Source organism: Apis florea, unplaced genomic scaffold, assembly GCF_048593485.1.
Source record: "Apis florea isolate Af1SG1 unplaced genomic scaffold, ASM4859348v1 contig_3078_pilon, whole genome shotgun sequence".
NCBI lineage: Eukaryota > Metazoa > Arthropoda > Insecta > Hymenoptera > Apidae > Apis > Apis florea.
Window position 1 is genome coordinate 2,435,687 of NW_028256702.1, and position 13,242 is coordinate 2,448,928.

Sequence of the window (13,242 nt, forward strand, 5' to 3'; positions counted from 1 at the left end):
AAATTTATCTTTAATAATAAATGTAAATCTGTAACACAAATAATATAAATATCCTTATAAATATTTTGTATATTTTTTAAATTGTTAAATTCAATTGGAAATTAAACCAACAATATTTATTGATCTAAAAAAAAAGAAAGTATAAAAATATCTGGGGATAAATATCTAATAGATCCTAAGCTAACAAAAAGATTATGATAAAAAAAAATCCAACAAGATTTTTTCTTGGAAAAATAAGTTAAATGTAATATTCCGCTGTAACACTTCAAAAAAATCTTAAATTTCAAATATAATTTGTTTTTAAAATAGATTTATTTTTAATGTTATGTTATAACATTGTATAATTATCTTTTTTTAAATATATATTATAAATTTTGTATAATGATTATTTCCAATTATTTTAAATAAAATTTTTATAATAAAAATACAATCAATTCTTAATAATTGATTTTTTATATTAAATATATTTATTCCTATATCTATATATTATATATATTATTAATCCTAATTTATTCCTATATTATACATATTATTTCTACTTTATACTTTATATTTATCATATTTATTTATATTATATTATGTATACTTTATATATTATTACTTATATTTATTTATATCATATACTTTTATAACACATATTACATACTTTTATTATATTACATTATATTTTTAATTTTTATTATAATTCTATTTTTTATTAATTAACTCAATATTATGTGTAATGTATTGAAAGTATTATAGAGTTTCATAAAAAAATATAAATATTAAATGTACAAAAGAAAATATTGAATAGTAGTAATACATATGTATTAATATAAACATAAAACATTTATTAAGACATAAATATCATCAAATACTGTTGCCATATTTATCTCTATGACGTGAATCCTGTGAATGACTGTACTTATTTATGAATCTGTACAGGTGCATCAGCTTACGATTTTCTTTAGAATTCTATTCTATAAATATTTGTTTTTTTCATACTTATAAAATATTTGAATCTTGTCTAGTAACTTCTATAACAAATATTAAAAATATAAATCGCAAAGAATCATAACCATAAACCTATATATAAATATAACAAAATCTATTTAATTTAAAAATTACTTTATTTATTTCTTATGAAATATAAAAAGTTATTAAAATTTTATAAAAATATGAAAATTTTATGTATATATTTTATATATATTTTTTATAATATAATAATTTTATATTATTAATAAATAAAATAAATTGAATGAAAATGAAATAAATAAATTTTTTAATTTTAAATCTCACTTTTACTGTACATAATTGTATACATATATCATATATAGAATCTTAAGATAAGTGATATAAGACATGAAAAATAATTCTATAATTTATTTCTAAAATAAGTTAAAAAAGAAAAAAGAATAAAATTTCGTCATTTAATTTTCATTTTGAAATAAATCAAATTCTAAAGCTTTTTAAATATACATTTTGTTAATTCTTGATTGGATATGAATATATTAGTAAATAGTAAATAAAAAAAATAGAAAGTAAATAAATAGAATACAATTTTATTGTTTAAATCCTTACTTTTAAGAAATAATAAATCAAGATATTAATAATTATCTAATAAATTTGATAAATTTCGATTTTCTCAAAGTTTTTAAATAAAGAAATTTCATTTTACAATTTTTCTTATAATTTTTACATATAAAATATCTTTTTACCGAAAATTCATATCCAATAAAAAAAAATTAATCAATTACTTAATGACAAAATTTTATTCTTTTCTTCGTTTTTTGCATATAAAATCATTTTCTTTGTTCTATTCTGAAATATTTTATACATAAAAAAATATATATTTTAAAATCATTTATTAATCATTAAATATTTTCTATATTAAATATTCTATACATTATATTTTTTTATTTCTACAATTTATTAAAAGTATGTAACTATATTCAAAAACCTTGAAAATTTTATTAACCTATAAATGTTGTCAAAAATTGATATTAATCGATGAATGTTTGTATAGAATAAATATGCAATGAAAAATTATACCGTTTGCTCTAATTATTGCACTACAATAAATGTATCATTCGCTTGAAACTTGGCTGTTTAATACACGGAGTGAAGCTCGTATTACACGGAAATCCGAAACCCAGAACTTTCAACCTGACGCTGGACGTCTGTTCCATTGACGAAACTGTGGCTCTGAGGTGAAGAAAAGAAAAAGACAGAACCGGAAAATATGTACACGCGTGGTTAAACGCGGTCTACAGCTGACGTTTTCGATAAAATTCAAATATCTCTCATTGCCATTTTCATTATATTCAGTCAATTGTTTTATAGTTATATGTCAATGACTTATCACAAGCATTATTTAATTTTTAATGTTTTTAACAGTATAAATGAATTAAAAAACAAAAAAAAAATTATTTTTAATAAATTTATGAGATAAATATAAATGATTTTTATATAATATAAAAAAATAATGAAAAACTATTTATCTTATTTTGTTTGTAAACAAAAGTTAAATTTTATACAATATTTGTACAACAAGCATTAATATATATATATATATTTATGTTATATTCATATCGACATCTTTCAAGTTTTAATTTGAAATTTATATTTAATTTATAAGTAAATTTAAAATTTGAATAATTCTATATAACGATAATTAACCTATTAATATTAATATTAAAATTAATAATCTACATTACATAATTTAGTTTAATTAGAGCAAACTAGAGCTAAAAATGTTATAAAATAGAAAATAGATATAAAATCTTCTAGTATTAAAAATATTTATATTTATTTTAATAAACATTTCATAGTTTATTTAAAAATAAATTAAGATAAACTAGGAAAAATGAAAAAAATTTAAAATTTTATTTAATTTTTTAAAATAGAAGAAATATTATTTAAAATTATTATATATAATTTTTTAATAATTAATGAAAAATATTTTATTTTTACATAATGTTACAACATAAAATAATCCTTGAACGACTGAATTATAATGACTAAAAGTACTTTTATTTTACAAAAGCAATATCAATTTTGCACTTATAATAAATATTTATAGTTACAATTTCCATTATGAAATTATTACCATAATAATTTGAAAATCGTTATATGATCTAAAAGTTATTTTATTTTCACATTCCAAATCCAAAACTTAAAAAAATGAATAAAATGAAATAATAAAAATTATAAAAGATCACATCAAAATAAATATTTATTCTAATATTTATTAATGTTATTATGAGCCAAAATAATCAAACGAACATAATTTATATAATGATGTATTAGTTACACGCTTTAAAATTAACGAAAATTGTTACATAGAAGTTTATTCAACATGAGTTTAATAAACTGTATCGCGTTTGATTTGGTTAAGAAGATTTGAATTGAGTTACAATGTAAGGGATGCATGCAATCAATGTTAACAAGGTGGACACTTGAGATAAACGGTCATAAAATCGTGTACACCATTATACGCTTACATATCGCCTGATTAACATTTAATTATATGTTGGTGAGACAATATACATATATTACGATATATTTATCATATCATTTGCATATTTCACTTATGTGAATGTCACTTTGTGAAATATGTATATAAAATTTCCATTATTGCCATTATATAAAATAGCACAATAAATAATACAATACAATAATAAAATAAAAAAGATAATCATATCTCTCTAATTGTATATTTATTGTAATATTTTATTTTATATTTTTTTTATATTTTAGAATCATAGTTTATGCGCATTAAAATTGATCATTTTATAATTAATTTTCTATACAAGTATACAAGCATATGTGTAAATGCAAAATACATATAATTTGTTATTTGTTATGTTATTTTAATTACTGTATGAGAGCAAATATGAAATACAAATATATCCAAACGATTATTGTTCACTAATTCTTTTTTTCATTGTTTCACCATTCTTGCCTCTCCCACATATTATTTCTATCTTTTTTTTATCTTGAATTTGCTCTCTCCCTTTCTTATAAGAACCAAAACTCATTTCTTCGACTTTTATAATTTTTATCAAATCACAAATAATATCGAGTCACAATAATAAAAAAGATAATTTTATAATTATTTTAAGCTATGAAATTTGTTAGAAATAACATGTATTTTAATATACTTTGAGTGAATTTATTTAATTTAAAATATTACATTATTTATTGCATAAAATATTCACTTTTTGATTTTAATTTAAATGCAATATTAATAAAAAATATTTATAATTTATAACAATAGAAATTTAGTTTTCATTTTATAATTGTTATGAACAAATTGCTAATTAATTAAACGTAAATATAACAAATTCTATCATACACTTTCCTATTTTTATTATTAAGAAATTAATTGTATATTTATATATTTTTTTATATCTTTTCTAAATTTTAATAAAATCAAAATACAAATTTAAACTAAAATAGACCTATTCCTTCGAATTACCATTATTTGAGAAATTTAATCAAATCGTGATCTTTTCTTTGTAATCCATAATCAAGTCAATCTTATTGCATTTCAATATTGAAAATCCAAAAATAATCTTATTGGTGGAAAAGTATTTCTTCGGAGGGATCGTCCGGAGGATGATCCGAGGTAAGGCGAGAACAGAAAAGAAGACGAAAAGACAGGTAAACCAGTTCCTTCTTACTCGCGAGACTATCGGCTTGGGTCTGGATCTTTCGCATCTACCCTCAATCCAGGGATTCCCATGGTTGGTTCGAGCCTCTATCCTTAACCCACAGCACGTCTAACGGTCCTCTATTGTCCCCGGCGAGACCCTAACAGCGACCAGGAGGGGCCTCAAGGCCCACCATCACAGTGGCGTTCTCGTATTCTGCCAATCGAAGAAGGCCGGCGACCGCTTCGAAATATTTCGAAAAGGCTTCCTCCAGTCCTCTCTTCTGTGACAAACTGTAACCTTACCGTACTACTTATACATCAAGGAAAAGCGAAGCGTGACCTCACGATCTTACTATCGATTCTTGTCATTCGATGGAAGAAATAAACTGATGATTACTATTGTGTACATTGTGTGGTAAAAATTTCGGCAAAAAAATTTGTATTCTCAGATAGCAAGGGAAAATTCGAGTATTGTTAGGAAATAAAGGAAAGAAAATGAATAATTGAGCTTTCCATAAATTTATAAATTTATATAAATATAAAAAATAAAATATATATATATTATACATAAATTTTGAAGAATGAGTGTGCATATAATTTTATTGTGTTATAGTTGAAAGTATTATTTAATTCAATGACTAATATGAGTGTATTGTAAATTATAAAAAAAGATTTCTTTATAATGCAGGAAAAATATTAACGCTAGATGGTAAATTATATTTTTTGATTATATAAATATATATTATATTGATATTTTATTAACTGAATAAAATAAATGAAATAAGTTTAGTTTCGTAATTATATATTAGTTTCTAATTTATAAAAAAAATGTCATTTATAAATAGTGAAAACATTAAAAATGAAACAAAATGAATTTAAATGACTTAAAATATTTTAATTTGCAAACAAAAAAAAATGAATATAAACATATAATAATTTTATAAACATATTATAATTTACAATTTATGAGAAATATTCATCGATAAATATTCCTTATCATTATTTCTATTATTCAATTATAACCAAAAATAAGCATCAATCTCATTTTTATCTTAATATACTACATAAGAATAAAGATAAATTACACATATTTAAATATAAAATTATTTATATTTTACAATTAATTCGTATATTACTCTTTACCCGATTCTTTCTTTTTGCGCTTTATATTCAAATAATCTGTAATTACACTTTATCATAATTTGAAATACACATTTGCATTCATATGAATGTATAATTTGAAACACACATTTGCAATAATTGAATATACTTAAAATAAATGAGAATTTTTAAATAAAGATTATTTAATAAGTCGATAATACTTACCATTTAACAATATGAAATTTTATTAATATTTTTCTATTATATATATGTATCCATCGAAAAGTAACAGATGCAGCATTACGTGATCAATATTGACAGATTGCAATTGTCAAATACATTTGTAAATATAATATACGTGCAAAAAAAAAAAATAAATAAGAAAGACCACGGATGAGAGTAAAAAGAACGGGTAAAAGTGTAGAGCGTAATAACTTGATAGCTAAAGATGAGAGATATAAGAAATGTCCAAAACGGGATAAGGAATAACAACGAGAAAAGGAAAGGAAACGAAATGAAACTAAACGAGGGAAAGGATCTCGACGAGTAGTATTCAGGAACGGAAAGGAAAAGAGAAAGATGAACGACCTACTGGTTAGCGAGATGAGGAGGGTCAATAAAGAAACTATTCGCGAGAGGAAACAGAGGGAAAGGAGAACGAGAATGAAAAGAAAGAAGGAAAACGAGAATGAGGAGAAGGATGATGTCGAGTGGGGGCAACAGGAAAAAGAGAGGAAGGGAAGAAACGAACTGGTGCTCTCTTCTATTGCAGCCGTACGAGACTTCCACGAATCCTCCATAGTCTTCTTTGCCAGTCTGTTGCTCACTCGAGGGAACCCAGAGTATAGGCCTGAACTCACAGACGATATTATGGTTTAACTTCAAATTATTGTACTCCTTATATGGCGACCATCGTATATCACGGCACAGGCTGTTTAATCTTACCAAAGGAGTCGACCTCGACTCCTCCGGGACGTGTCAGTGCCCTTACGCATTTCCAGGACTTTCCTTGCCTCAGCACACTTACATTTTATAAAGCATTCGATTAGAGAAAAATTGTCATTCTATTCCCATGAGAAATCGATCTATTCTTCGATTTCAATTCAAATATCCATGATACAATCTTCCCTCTTTCTCTATACTTTCGTGTTCTTTTTTATTTCATATAAAAGATATCTTTTTATATAGTGTAAAAATTGTGATTATAAAATAATTAATGTTTGCAAATTAAATATTAATTGATAATGATATATCAATATATATATACATGTATGTTAAAAGCTTAATTCGATAATAATTTGTATATACTTACCAGTGTATATACAGTACAAGTTCATAAAATAAAATTATTACAATCAATCAAATGATTAGTAAATGCATACATTTTTACATCTGGTTTAGTAAAAATGTACAAAATAGCATGATATGGTTGGATACACGGATATATTGCACATGTTTTGTTTTTTTGATTGCTCCATATAATATCTTTAATGATACAATTATAATGATTGTTCGTTCGATACGAATTAATCCAATAATTGGATTGGAACAAAATTGGAACAAAAATTACTAATCAAAATAATAATCATTGGCAAAAGATTTATTCTAACCAATTCAGTAATTTTGAAGATTATTTAAAAGTATTATAAATTATTTTAAATACAGTTGTATTTTTATTAATCTATTGAAGCAAACATATGTATTATTTACTAGAAATAGTAATGTAAATATATATTTGTTACTAGGAATAGTAATAAGTAACTAATAATTAGGAATAATATAATTTAATAGTAATACATATTTTTATGTTGAATCGATACTTTTATTAAAATTTTATATAAATGTATTGACTAATAAATGACAATTAAATCTTAAGCTTTAGAAAGCTATGTATAGTATTTTAATAAAGCTAAGTATATATATATATTATGAAAAATTATATCTCTTGTACAATGATATAGAAAAAAATAAAAATAAAGAAATTATATAAACTAATTTATATCAATTAATTGGAAATATAATTTTTAATTTTTCTTAAAACAAATTTCTTGAATTTAATAGTATAGAAAAGTTAAAAACTTTTATAACCTTTTATTTAAATTTATATATAAATCTATAATTCTGCACATTTTCATCATAAATGTGACATATTCACACTATTAATTCCTATTATTATTCCTATTAAATTCTATATATTATTTTTATTATACATAGTTGTAACATATATACATATATACATGTTGATTTAATAAGCATTAGTTAAATATATCTATTTATGTATGATCAAAAATATCAAAATTAAATCTGAAATTATTTATCATGTAAAAATATAAAATGAATTTTGTTACCATATGATTTATTAATTATAAATTATATATTATTCATATACAAATATATCGTTAGTTATATTATTAATACTGAATATAGAATCATCAATATAGAATCAACTTTTAACATCATTTGAGGTACACGATATTTTAATAACTAATTTTCAAATAACGTATTAACATTTAAAAGAAAAAAAATTATATTGTATAAATATTTACGTAAATTTAAAAAAATTAGAAAATTATAAATTTATAAAATCATAGATGGAAATTTGGATGAAATATTATATAACAATAATTAATTAAATCATAATTTTAATTGTTGAATTGAATTAAAAACACCAAATTCTTTTGTGGTTATTGATCGAAACACCATCACATTCTTTTCTTTTAAAGAATGCGATTAATGTTAGATCATGCGGATCTGCATCAAGGATATATCCCTGACAAGGTCAAAACCAGTTTGGTCATCTTCCAAAAGAAAAGTAATGTTGTAGTAAGACTTTTCCATAACCAGTTTTACTTGGCCCAGATATGATGTTGATATATTAATTCTTGATCTAAAGGTACATACAAAATTGTTGCATTTCTAATTTCCACAATTAAGGAAATTTTAGAGATATAGATATAGATATTTTCTCAAGTTTTAAATTACATACATTTTATATAGAAAATATTTTACATTATAGTATGTATTATGTGTATTATGTATTTAATATCTCATAACTATCATACATTTCTTAATTAAAAATAATTTATATCTTAAATTTTCAGAATTTTTAGTTTTTTAGTAGAATGAAAAACAATTTAATAAGCTAATCTTGGAAAAAATTTAATTAATGATATATATTCATATTACGATGCGAATGATATTTAAATTTCATTTATTAATAAAATAATATTATTTACGTTTAAAAATTATAGAGAATCAGTAATAAAAATTGCTCGTATACATATGCATGTATATTTAATTTGTAGAATATTTGTTTTTAATTGAAATTATGAAATAATTTATTCTACAAAACATATATACTTATATAAAATTTATAAACAAAAATTTTTTGAAATAAATATATACATGTTTTTTAATAAAATTATAAAATAAATAAGTTTTTATTATTAAAATTATATTATACAATTATATATAATTATATTAAAATTATATAAGAAAAAATGTAAAAATATTAATTTTTTATTTTCTATTTTTAAAATTTTATAAAAAATTATTTTAAAATTGCAGTATCTTTATCAAGAGAAACATAATTCATTTGTTAAATATTTCGTAATTTATAAGATTAATAAAAATTAATATAAATATATATTCATTTAATTTAAGAGATGTAATTTTGCGTTATCCGATTATTTTTATAAATCTTTCGAAATGATCATCTTGCATTTTCAATATGTTTTATTATTGTTCTGATCATCTTCACAATGATTCGCGAAATTTTTCGATTCATATTTATTATATACATAATATTTAATCACAATCACAATTGTCCATTAAAAATTAATTTATCATTAATATTTTTTATTTCAAAAATTTGAAGATTTATTATGACAAAAACTATATAATTTAATTAATATAAAAATATTAATATAAGAATATAATAAACAAATGCATTTTTTATTTATGCTTTATTAATTAGAATTAATTAGAATTAATCGATTCGAAACATGAAATTCTGACGTTAACTTAATAAATTGAATCGCGACCTTTGAACATAATCATATTTAAAAGGTTAAAAGAATAAAGATGTCATTGTAGATAATGTCTTTATTAAGCATTAGTAATTTTTGATCTTCAAAAATTCATATTTTTAAATTCAATATGAATTAAAGAGACACTATTTAAAAATACTTTTTAAAAATATTTATTTTACAGAAGAAAAAATTAATAATTAATAAATATGTTTATAATTAAGAACTAAAATTTTATGTTACAATAATACAAATTATAAATTTATTTATGAATACAATATTAAATATAAATAATTATATTCTCTGTCATTAAACTTTAAATAAAACTTTTAATAAAGCTAATATTTTAAATGATTTAAAATATAAAAACGGATTAAAAAATATTAATTGTACTAAAAGAAAAGAAATATGAATATACATGTAGATATGATAGTGCTTTCTCGCTTATAGTCGTTTCACCTTTGTTATTTCCGGGGATAGAAATTTTACGTATCAAATAACTTCCGGTCTCTTACGTGGCACTACGATTCTTCCACCAAGGAAATTATTAAACCGGATTACGAGTTATACTATCTCAATTGGAATTGAAGTGAAACTAAGCTTAAACGCAAATTATATTCTTATGAATCTTATACTCTACCACTGCTATTCTAATTTTTTAACTAAAATACAAAGAATTTTACTTTCGCTAATAGATACTTTTCAAATAAATAATTATAAATATCGAATAATTTCGTTTTAAAAATTCTAAAAAGTAAGAAAGCTAAATATTAATAGAAATTTAAGTTTATTATTAATAGCCATATGCACATATATAATTTTCAATAATCATAAATTTATATTTAACAAAAGTTTGAATTTATTATTTATTAAATTTACTTATGGATTGATAATGTAATTAATGTATTGCACATATATATCTATGATCAATGACATAATTATAATTATAACAATTTTGATTAAAATAATTTCAAAGTTAATTAATTATACAATTATACAATGTTAATATTTAAAAAAAATGAAAATATATATTAATTATTACATATAAATATTGTAAACATTTAAATACTTTTGTATTTTATATTCTCACATATTTTTTATCTATATTCATTATATATATTCTTATATATTTGTTTTACATTATAATTTCTATTATGATTAAAAAATGAATAATAATATAATAAAAATAATGATATAATATAACATGATTAATTAAATTTATATTTATATAATAACTAGATATCTCAATATTTATCAATATTTTTCGAGGAAAAAGTATGTAACATATATATATATAAATACACATTCTAATAGATATTCTATACCTGTTTAGTAATACATAGATATCTTTACTGGCACATTATTATCTCACTTAGTTGATATTGATAGAGATTCATTTTTGTACCCCACGGTATTAACCTCTTTTCTCGATCAGAACCTTTCACCGTGATTCGGATTACGATACAGAATTATATTTATGACATCATGGAGACCCCCCTCCGAATGAGTACAAATGAAAGTTGCAAGATTACTCTTACTCTCGCCGAGCGCGAAAGGAAAATCCGTTTATTATATGTCATACCAATACCGATCAAGGATTCATGTATCCTGAAACTTTGTTTCATTTTATTATTTTATTACTTGTGTTGTTTTTCTCCAATTTTTTCAATGGAATATAATTGAATAATATAAAAATCTTAATATTATCGCAATCTTGCTTATCAAAATAATAAATAAAGTATAAAACATAAAATATAATATTATTTTAGGTATGATTTTATATTTTTATTTTTTATATTTTTTATTTAAAAAAAATGATTAATCGTCTTTCTAGAAAGATAAATATATTATTAACAATTAATAAAATATTTAATTTTCATGAAATAATGATTTACATTTTTTTAAAATATTTATATATTCAATTTTTATCTAATCAAAATTAATAAAAGAAATAAATCGTTTTAAAAAGAATGCTTATAATTATATTTATATTTATATTTATATTAAAAAGAATGCTTTAAATATTTTAAAATATATATTTTATATATTATAAAAAAATAAAAATAAAAATAAAACGTACAATTTATCATTTCTAAGAATATTTATAATTTTTAGAAAAAAATTCAAATATATATTAACTATGTAATAAAAAAAATCTAATAAAATTGAATAAATCTGAATAAACGACAAAAGAAAATAAAATAATTTGATAGTTGAAAATTAATTATCAAAACATGATAAAAATTCCATATATCAATAATATGTATATGAATATAGAATATATATTTGTATCTTCAGGATTTCTTCAATCGAAACAAATCTTTACAATGGTTAGAAATGATGAAAAAAAATTATATATTATATTATAAAAATTATATATTATATATTATATATAAATTAAAAAAAATTTATAATTGTGAGAGTAAATCATACTTCATGTGAATGAAGAAAAAGATTAACAAGATAAACAATTAAAAAATAATATAAATTTTAAATAATATAAAAAATTTAAAATAATATAAAAAATAATATAAATTTTCAAAGTTATAAACAATTTTTTTTAATTAAAATGAATGATTACTCATTGTATAATATGATATATGAAATAATTATTTCATCATTTTTTCTTTTCCTAATACCAGAAATTTTTTACATTTCCTTTTTTCATTTGATATCTTGTATATATATAATAATTTCAAACGAATTCATTTAAACAAAACAAAAATTATTTATAACTTTGAAAATATTAATTTTTTGATCCATTTATATATTTTATAAATCTTTTTTCATTTTTTATCTAATCTAAATATTATGAATTTTTTTTTATTTTTTTACTATAATATTTTGAATTTTTTATTTTTAATAGGACTTGCATTTTTTTTATAAATAGATTCATTAGAATATTTTTTGGTTCATTAAGTTACGCTTTATAACTATAAAAATTTAAAAATTATTGAGATTTGAAATTTTTTAAATTATTTCGATATTATTATAGAACATTTGTATTACTTATGCTATAAAAAATAATCATCAAATCAATAATATATCAAATAATTATTTCTTCTTCTTTATTTTGTTCTCCATTTTTATTTATTATATTTCTATATTTTTATATTTTTTCAGTCATTTTTTTATTCATCATTATTTTTCTTCTAATTTCCAACAAAATTGATGCATATTTTAAGCATTAAAAACAGAATAAAAAAAAATTTGTTTTTTAAATATGAAGATATTTATTTCCTGTAGACATATGAAATATATTAAATATTTTATGTTTTAACATATTATTATTTTTATGTATATGAAATCAAAGAGAAATATAGCATAAAATATATAACAATGGTAGAAAATGCGACAAACCATTAAATAACAACATCTTAAGAAAATATTTTTGAATAGAATAGAATAAAATTAAAAACAATCAATTTCATATCTGATAGATAAAATCATTTAAATATTTTGTATAAGCTCATATAT